Here is an 11,310-nt window from a genome sequence, read left to right as displayed (position 1 = left end):
CGTCCCCAACTCTTCACCGTCTCGATCTTCCCCGGATCTACTTGAATACCATTCTCATTCACAATATGACCAAGGAATTGAACTTCCCTTAGCCAAAATTCACATTTGGAGAACTTTGCATACAACTTCTCCTTTCGTAGCGTCTTCAATACTTCACGCAAATGATGTTCATGTTCGTTCATACTTTTCGAGTAGACTAGTATGTCGTCAATGAACACTATTACCGACTTGTCCAACATAGGTTGGCACACTCGGTTCATAAGATCCATGAATGCCGCCGGTGCATTCGTAAGACCAAAGGGCATAACTACAAACTCGTAATGCCCGTAACGCGTTCGAAAAGCCGTCTTCTCTATGTCTTCCTCACAGACCCGCATTTGGTGATAGCCGGACCGTAGGTCGATCTTAGAGAAATACGTTGCACCTTGAAGTTGATCAAATAAATCGTCAATCCTAGGTAATGGATAACGATTCTTGATCGTCACTTTATTCAACTCACGGTAATCAATGCACATACGCATACTACCATCTTTCTTCTTCACAAATAACACCGGAGGGCCCCATGGCGAAGCACTCGGTCGAATAAAACCCTTCTCGAGAAACTCTTGGGTTTGATTTAACAACTCTTGCATTTCCGTTGGTGCTAAACGATAAGGAGTTTTAGCAATGGGAGTAGCTCCCGGAACCAACTCAATACGAAACTCAACCTGTCTTTCCGCCGGAACACCGGTAATTCGTCCGGAAAAACGTCTTCGAATTCACTAACAACCGGAATTTCACGAATAGGTGGTGGCTCATCACGAGTATCAACAACATGGGCAAGAAAAGCCATGCCACCACTAACAAGAAAACGACGTGCCCGTGCAAAAGAACATATCGGCTCAAGTCTTCTTCGTTTATCGCCGTGAATAACTAACTCTCCCCCACTTGGGGTCTTCACGCGGATAAATTTATCATGGCATGCAATATCGGCTCTATTCCGATCGAGCCAATCCATGCCAACAACGATATCAAAATCGCCCAACGTCATAGGGATAAGATCAATTTTAAAGTTTTCGGCACCAAAAACATCGTCACAGTTCTTGCACACATCAACCACTAGCACCGTCTTGCCGTCCGCTATTTCGACTTCTACCGGACGACTTAACTTAGCTAACGGTCTATCAAGTTTAGGCACAAATTTTGGAGATACAAACGACAAATTTGCACCGCTATCAAATAAAATCCTTGCTGGATTAGAGTTAACCATAAAAGTACCTGAGACAACATCGTGGGATTGCTTGGCTTCGTCATTCGTCATCAAATAGTTTCGCCCTCGAGCCGTACCCGCCAACTTCTCTAGCCTTTTAACATTATCGTTGTTCAAATCGGGACACTCTGACTTTCGGTGTCCTTCTTTGTTGCAATTAAAACAAGTGAGCTTGTTTGTTGAATTTGGCTTCGGACAATCTCGAGCCATATGTCCACGTACCCCACAATTGTAGCAAGTAGGGACAAAGTTCCCAAAACCACCGGTAGCGCCCTTCTTCACACTATTGACACTTTCGGAACCCTTTTTGTTCTTGTTCTTCTTATTTCAAAAATTCGAATGACTCGAACCTTCAAACTTTCTTTTTGAAAAAGTGAAATTGCTTTTTCTTGGAACCTCCGGCTTAAAACCCCGAGCCAACTCGTATAGCTCTTCAAAAGTCTTAGCCATCCCCCGACTAATCTTACCCTTGAACTCGTCATTCAAAGTACGATAAAAATCCTTCATTAGCTTGTGATCATCACCAACATATTCCGGGCAAAAACGAGTCTTTGCCAAGAAGGTAGACTTTAGAGTAACCAAGTCCATTGAACCTTGTTGCAAATTGTGCAACTCATCCCGGATTCTATCGAGGTCGGAAGAAGTTCGGTATTCCTTGAAGAATTCCTTCTTAAACTCCTCCCACGTCAAGCTCATGCATTGTTCCTCACCATATAATTGGATTTTATCATCCCACCACAACTTCGCCTTTCTCGTAACATGCTAGAACCATACCTTGCCTTCTTCTCGGGAGGACATTCCGCGGTACGGAAAGCTCCCTCGATATCGGAAATCCAACATGTGCTTTTCAACGGATCTCGTACTCCATTAAACATCGGAGGTTGAGCATCCTTGAAGTTTTTGTAGTGGAAATCTCGCCTTCCATGACCACCATTACCATCACCCCCTTCACCACGAGGATAAATGTTTCTAGCTTCTAATGCCTCCTCGATTGCGGCATTCATTCGCTCATTTATCATTTCGGTTACTTGCCCATCAACCGATTCTTGAAAACCCTTTCGGACATCCTCAAGGAATTCCGCTCTTTGCCTTTTAATAATGGCCTCAACCTTGGCCGTGAACCCGGCGTCTTCACTAGTACCTCCGCCGTTAATATCATGTCCGTTTCTCATCTTCATTCTATAAGATGGAAAAGATTAAACAACGAATCGATAGGACTTAACACATAAGTATATACATATACACCACACTACCCCATCTTGCTCAACAATCGTCGTACATCGTTTGTTTGACACGATTTGAACCCGTAACAATGGTAGCTAATCATTGTTACGCGAGCACGTCGCATTAACTTGCTAGTACAACGTCTATCTCGCTTGATGATTTGCTAAACACAACACAAAACAATTAGTGCAAGGTTAGTTCACATAAACCTAAGCACTAACCGATCCCCGGTCCGACCCGCCTCCTACAAGTCCCGCATAAAGCGCATACACAATAAATTCTAAGTCTAGGCACCTATCTCAAGTCGCCTAAATCCCTTAGACCATGCTCTGATACCACTTGAAACAACCCAACCCGTATTCCATACGATAAATTTTTTTTTTTATAAAAATAATACACATTTACGCGCCAATTAAATGTGTAAACCATTTCACACGTTCGTTAAAACATACATCAAGTTTAGTGTTTACAAAAGGCACGAAGGCCATTAATAAATGTGATACAAGTTTGACCTACTACAATTGATAGTTTATAATCCAAACGACACATGAGCATGGTTTGGGACTAAACTACCCAAAACGTTAGGCCAACATCAAAAGCCAACACCACAAGTACTCCCCGACAACATAAGCGGGAGACCACTAGTCCAAACGTATGCCCTTACCCTTGTCCAAGCCGGAACCTAAAAATGGTAAACAACGAGAGGGTAAGCAAGGCTTAGTGAGTGCAACAATTATACATACATATATATAACCTACTTACTTGCAAACACTTACCAAATACGCATACGTACTAGTTACATAATTAGCATACCTTTCACATGTATAACGCTAAGTACCACGACAACAAGGCTAGTATAACAATAGCATATAACACAACAATACAATATGCTATAATACAAGTATAACGATGATGTTCACAACATCTATAGTACTCAAAATCTCAAGGCTAGCCTAACGAATGGTATCGTCAACATCGAACTTAAAACCCATTCGCCTATAATAATGTGGTATCGTCAACACCGAACTTTAAACCCACATATGAGGTATCGTCAACATCGAACTTTAAACCCTCATCCAACGTCACTACTATAGTCGTATGGCATCGTCAACATCGAACTTAAATTCCATACGTTTATATTAATGTGGTATCATCAACAACGAACTTTAAACCCACATATATACTCTAGGGTACGGTATCGTCAACAACGAACTTTAAACCCCTACCCCATAAATAAATAAATCATATATATACATATATAATTATTCCACTCACCTTGTCACAAGGATGATGATCTAGTACTTCCGAGCTTCAACGCAATGTACCTAAATCATTAAGTGCACATTCAATTTCACAACTAGTGGGATTAACCACAATACTCCCACTTGAGCATTTAATGACCCATATTGCATTAAATGGCTCAACTACTCACAACCGCCCATAAATGGCCAAGTCTCGACTTAAATCACTAAGACTAGTGAATTAAGGTCTATTAACTTCAATTAACGCAAAACTTAGGGTAATCCATACCCATTTCATCTAATTAGGTCAACTAGTACATTTTGACCCATTTTACATTACTTAGACTCATAATCAAGTCAAACTTACCCATTTACACTTCTTTCATAAATCTTAAAGTGCATTAGTGACTAACACACCAATTGGCACTTACAAACCTCAAATCACAAGGCCAAAACCCTAGATTATGGCTATTAGGGTTTCATTGCAACAACATAACCCAAACTCGCCCATTTTACCACCAAATGGGTCTTACAAATCTCTAGTACCCAAACCCTAGTCATTAACCAATTAAAACTCAAAACTTAGAGTTAGAACTTACCAAGACTATCTTCTTGTAGCTAGTAACAAGGAGAACAACTTTAAATCTCGCTCCTAGGTTCGATTCACAAATCTCCAACTTCAAATCTCAAGATCAAGCTAGGTGGGTTTTGTGTTTTGGGAGAGAAATAGGAAAGAAAATAGAAAAGAAAATGAAATAAATGAGTATGTGGTTGAGAGTTAAAGCTCCCATCAGATCCACATATGAATTTACCATTTTACCCCTTAAAATCCCTTAAATTGAGCTAAAATCCGAATCTGTCCAGCAGAATTGCCGCGGCGCGGCCCCAAATGTCGCGGCGCAACATATCGAAGGAAAATGAACCCTTCTTAACCCAACTTCTGATCTTGATTTGCTTTATGTGTCGCGGCGCGGCCTTCTATGCCGCGGCGCGGCATTTAACTATGTTTTCGAGCTGTCTTAATACTTTTTCTGAAATTGGTTAGCGTTGTTTGTCGCGGCGCGACAAAGGCCTCCGCGGCGCGGCATTAGCCGTCACCTGACCACTTCGACTATGAAAAACCAAATATCAATTTATACGACTTTTAAGCTTCGTTCACGTTTCTCTTATACACTAAACTCCAACTTTAAGCCCCACAAGACTTAATACCTCACCTAAACCATGTGTATACTCGTACACCTATACATTCTCATGCGTAATATAACAATTAACACTTTGAAGCGTTTAAACACATATACGAGCAATATATAATGTTCTAAATCAATAAAATAAGTACCTTAAGACACGTACGGGAAAACGGGATGTTACATACCAAGTGTCCTTGTACATAATTTCACCCCTGTTTTAATTATTCTAGTGGCTATTAATCCATTCCCGTGTCCGGTTAAATGAACGATTATTCGTGCATATAAATACTCCGCCCATCGTGTCCGATCGAGTGTATATGGTAATTTATAGGGACGCCCAATTGTAAATCTTTATATTAATATTAACAAACTATCATTTAGTTAAACAAATATAAAGCCCATTAATAGCCCATAGTCTAATTTCCACAAGTGTCGTTCTTTTGTCCAAACCCCAATTATGGTACAAAGCCCAATTACCCAATTTTAGTAATTAGCCCAACATCATGATTACTTCGGATTAAATAAGCATAATAATAACTTAGCTACGAGACATTAAATTAAAAAGGTTGAACATAACTTACAATGATTAAAAATAGCGTAGCGTTACACGGACAGAATTTCGACTTATACCCTTACAACATTCGCTAACATATCCTTATTATTAGGATTTAAAATTAAAATTAAAATTAAAATATAAATATAAATATAAATATAAATATAAATATTTACGTATAGATATAGAGAGGATGGATATATGATATATTTTTACGATCAGAATGCGCGAGCTTTATAGGCAGTTTCTAAATTTGGGGCTCCGCGACTCGCGGCATTTTTGCTCTTCAAACTCCGCGAGTCGCGGAGTTTGAAATTCCAGCTCACTCCAAATTGGAACTTAGTCTGCCGACGGTTTATTATATAATATAATATATATATAATTTATATAATTAATTATATATTATATTATATTTATATACATAGTTAACTTATAATTTTTAGTCCGTTGCGTCGAGCGTTGAGAGTTGACTCTGGTCCCGGTTCCGGATTTTCGAACGTCCTTGCGTACAATTTAATATCTTGTACTTTGCGTTTTGAATCTTGTACTCTTGTAATTTCGAGACGTTTCTTATCAATAATTGGAACCTCTTTGATTGTATTTTGTACTTTTGAGCTTTTTGGTCGTTTGCATCTTCAATTCGTCGAATCTGTCTTTTGTCTTCACCTTTTATTATTTAAACGAATATCACTTTTAAATAGAACAATTGCAACTAAAAGCTTGTCTTTCTTGAGGAATAATGCTATGAAATATATGTTCGTTTTTAGCATTATCAAACATTCCCACACTTGAGCGTTGCTTGTCCTCAAGCAATATCGTCTTGAAATACTAGAATCACTTCTTTATTCTTCACACTTTGTATGTCAGTGATTTCTATACGGCGGTATAAACAATGGTAGTAACGATATGGTTTACAGTCCCACATGACTATAAAAATTTAGATCCATTAAGGAAATTGGATCTTTATGAAAACATTTGATCTTTTGAAAATTAAATCTAGCTTTTACCCTAGATAAGTTTTCCGGAATAACCCTTCACCGGTGTTTGCAAAATATTTTTGTGGGTTTGGTGGGTTTCAGATTTGAAAATTTTAGCTCAAAACTTATAGTTTTGTGTCACCCACTTGCTAACCTCGTATTAGGAAAGCAACACGTCCAGTTTACTTGTCCCGTATATTACCTTTTGGTAAACTACCGTCCGATTGTAAAGGAAAGCGTTGAACAAGCAACTGTTAAGGCAATGTCCCCTGACATGCTTTTAATTATGGTCTATAACGTGTCGGACGCAATTACTATCCTTGGTAGGAGCAATAGTAAAGCTCACCCTTATAATTTTTCGGTCTGGCACAAGGTCCTGTCCTTGACCATGCTATGCAACCACCGTTCTTACGGTTGACACCTGATTTGGTTCAGGTGACCTAATGAATTCCAGGTGAATTCCTAGGATTTTACGTTCAATGGTAATGAAAGCATTGAAAATGGGTTTTCAGAAAACAAATCGGTTTTAATTTTGATCAAAATATTTTCTCGTTCAAGCTCGAGTTTAGATATCATTGAATTCCATGAGTTTGTGATTCTCAATCTTTAAGGTCAATCTCAAGGATTGAGTAATATCAGTCTTAAAAGCTGATTTTTGATCTTTAAGGAGATTATCCTTTCTGGGGATCTGATTCATTAGTTTTATCAAGCTAATTTGCACGGTGCCCCCCCATTGTACGAGATAAATCCTTCTCATGGTTAGGATAAATCTGACCACTTGGCGTCCCTGTTTAATGCTGAGGTCCGTGGATTTCCTGCTGATTTTAGTGATGACTTTTCTAGATTTTTCGTCAACCTACAGCTAGTCTGGACGACAACTTCATGACCTAAATCAAGAAGCGCGTTTCTTTTTCGAAAGACTTTACTTCCTTTTAATGATGGAATTGATTCATCGTGTAGATCCATCTCTTCTTTTCTTTCATCAGGTAAAACAGTTTAGTTTGGTCCAAAGCAAAAGTATTTTCAATTATTTGTACAAAAATATGTGACATATGTTTTGAATAACTTGGAGAATTTTCCCACACTTGGCTTTTATTTTCCTTTTTATTGTCCTCTATTCCATTTTAAATGAATTTTAACATTTTGGTTTGTTTCTCAATTTATGTCCTTTCTGAAGTAACAATAATTTCGGTGTTAACACCTAGTTTTATCGTTCATAAATATGTATAAACATGATTTTGAGTTCATTTAATTGAAAATTTTGAAAAATTTTACTAGAATTGGGTAGTCAGTATATAAGACTAGGGCTGTTCTTTATCATCAGAGAGCACTAGATTCTAATACAACTACTACTTTACTAGTATTTCTAATGGTAACCAAGTGTATAAAGTAAAAATTTTAAAATCCGAAAGAATTTAACCCCTTCTCACACTTAAGATCTTGCAATGCCCTCATTTGCAAGAAATCAGTAACAATTTAAATTATTGAGGGTGATTTGTGTGAAAATGATTAAATTTTACCAAAGTTTTCAAACATATTTGTGTTTGCTTGCTGAATGATAAATGGTGCATATCATTTGTTCATTCAATCTTGTTGTTATTTCACATATATTTTGCATCTTGTCGTCAAAATTAGTTGCTTTTGCTGAACTTAATGCCAGTCTTTAAAATGCGTTGTTTTACCCTGTTGTGTACATAAGATAAACTGCAAACATATATACATATTTTTGAAGTTTGGTATATTACCCCACATTCAAAAATTATTAAAATCTAAGAATAAAAGTTAAAAAATTATAACAACTATTACAATATTAACATAAGTATTAAACGTATCAATCATTACAAATTACAAAATAAATAAAACTAAGTAGACTAGGGATGATACTGATACCAATAGGGGTTCCATGCATAACCATAGGTGCTATAAAATGCTTCGGCTGGGTTATACGTAGGATACGGTGGTTGAATCTCTATAGACCAGGGAGGGAATATGGGCTTTGGAGTAGGAATATAGTTTCTACCTATATGTTGGCAATAAGCTATGATTTGGTTTTGATGAACTTGCCAATCTTCAAATGCTCTCTGTCTAGCATTTTCGTACTCCTGTGAAGCTATAAACCTTTGCATTTCTTGCATTTGATTTCCCCCTCCTACATTACCTTGCTGTTGGTTTCTCTCAACCAGTGGATGCCTACCATGGTATTGTACTGCAGCGTTATTTCGCCTCTTCAAAACTTTCGCACCATGGTATACATTTAAACCTATTGTATCGTGGGGTTCTGGTTCTTCGACTAATAATCCCCCCCGACTTATATCCACACTGAGATATTCAGCAATCAAAGTAATAAATATACCACCTCCTATTATGCTATGCGGTCTCATCCCCCTAACCATAGCTGATAAATAATAACCCACATAATAAGGTATACTTACAGCGCTTTGTGGGTCTCGAATACACATATGGTAAAACAAATCCTGTTCATTTACCTTTTCCTTGTTCTTACCTCTTTGTGTAATCGAATTAGCTAAAAACCTATGAATTACTCTTAATTCAGCTCTATCTATATCCAAATAAGAGTAATTTCCCCCTTTGAATCGGTGATGGCTTGTCATTTGACTCCATACACCATGTGTATCAAAATTTTCATCTATCTTTCTACCATTTAGTATCAACCCTCTACAATCGGCAGATGTTAACTCCTCAGGCGTATATATACGTAAAGCCTGAGCCATGTCTAGTAAAGACATGTGGCGCATCGAACCTCCTAACAAAAATCTAATAAAAGATCGATCGGTTAAACTAGCTACCCGATCATTTAATTCTATACTACACAACAATTCTTCACACCATACTTTATATACAGGTCTACGCATGGTGAATAAACGTACCCAGTCATTAAAAGTAGAATTACCATACCTCTGTGCAAGTAATTCCCTAATTGGCCCGGCCAATTCTACAGCTTCTAATGGTCCCCATTCTATGACCCTAGGTACCTCAACAACTTTAGAATGAAGAGTATGCAAACCCCTTTGGTATTTTGGATAATCTATCCAAAGTCTGTCAAATCTTAGGTTCGGGTGCAAATCTTCCAAGTGCATATCAGAAAATGTCATGACTGGATGAGGTATATCTTGTTTGTAGTAGTTATCCACCTCCTGTTGTTCTGCATTTTCAGCAGGAGCATTGCGAGCTTGGAATGAAGATTCACCCCTTTCAGTCTGCAAAACACATCAAACACAATTTTTGTGCATCCAAATATGCATTAGTGTCAGCAAAATCATCAATCAAAATAATTACAATGACATGATCAATTTATATCAAACTTAAGCTTATTTTCATATTTTCATCAAATCTACACTTTTTCAAATAAGCATATACGAAAATGTTCGCCAAGTTCATAAGCATTCAACTCAAATAACATGTCAAAATAATCATCACTAGCAATTAAACAACTTTCAAATGGCAATATCTCTCAAAAATTAAGTTCATGAATTTTTAGACTTGAAAAAGTCCACTTTAATTCTCAAAATCATGTTTAGGCTCAAAGTTTGGATCATTTAACTACCTAAACATGTTACACTACTTAATTTAGCAACAATTCATGACAAAAATCGGCCATAACCTGTTTATATCAAAAAGCCCCAAATTTGTTCAAGAACACAAACCCTAGATTACTCAAAATTTGAAGTTTAAGGCTTCTAATCATGTTAAATAGCATCAATCTAGGTTATACAAGCATAATACATAAACAATTTAAGCATAATTACACTAAAAAGCATCAAAATCAAATTGGGGAAAAAATTGCTCAAGAACACTAATTTTCGGATTAAATGGTGTTTAGGTGTAGAAATTTACCGTTTTTCTTGAGTAATTCCTTGATAGCATCCTTCTCAACATGATTTTAGTAAAAGATTTGATGATTAACGGTTAAAAATTGTGATTTTGGGGGTGTTTTTTCGGGTATTTTGCGGCTGTGTTTCGCAGTATTTTCTGTGTTGTGGGTTGGGGACTGATCAGTTCTGTGTTTTTATTTTTTTTCTGATTTTTGGTCCCTCCGCGAGTCGCGGTGTTTGGACCATCAAACTCCGCGACTCGCGGAGTTTTTTTTTTTTTTTTTTTTTTTTTTACAATCTTTAACTTATAAAACAATTAAGTAATTAATTTTTAAAATTTTGTTTCCCTTGTTATTTAGGACGAGGTCGTTTCGGATTGATGTCCTAGTCCGTCCTTCGACAAAATTTTAAAATTTGTCAAATCAAAGCGCGGTTTTTTTAAAAGTAAAGATTTTTGGGTTTTTTTAATGTTTTTGGCTTACTTTAATTCAATAAGATTAAAAATAATGATAATAAAAGTTCTCGTCCCTCCCTCGGGTAAAGCAATTTCGGTTCAAAGACCTAGTCTTCAACTCACGACAAATTTTTTAAAAAATCATATTTTTAACTTAATGAGATAAAGTAAATTTTTGTTTTTAAATTCACATCAAACATAAAATAAAAATACATAAAATTCAAAATTAATATTAAAAATTCACACCAAACTTAAAATTTGAAATGCATAAAATTAAAAATTCTTATTTTTTTTTAAAAAAGTAAAAATTCACACCAAACTTAATTTAAAAATTCATATTATAAAATCACACCAAACTTATATTATATTTTTCAAATATTTACATTTTTAAATATATTGTTTTTACAAAGTTTACAATATTAATTTAAGATTTATATATTAATTTTAAAAACATGGTAAAAATAAAATTAAAAATCTTTTTGGCTTTTTATCCCACTTTAATCAATCAAATATTATCAAAAATATACGCCCCTCTTTTCGGTAAAGTAATTTCGGTTCCATAACCTAATTTAACTCATGACGAATTTTTGAA

The sequence above is a fragment of the Rutidosis leptorrhynchoides genome, chromosome 6 (assembly GCF_046630445.1).
Source record: "Rutidosis leptorrhynchoides isolate AG116_Rl617_1_P2 chromosome 6, CSIRO_AGI_Rlap_v1, whole genome shotgun sequence".
Lineage (NCBI taxonomy): Eukaryota > Viridiplantae > Streptophyta > Magnoliopsida > Asterales > Asteraceae > Rutidosis > Rutidosis leptorrhynchoides.
This window is presented reverse-complemented; position numbering follows the sequence as displayed.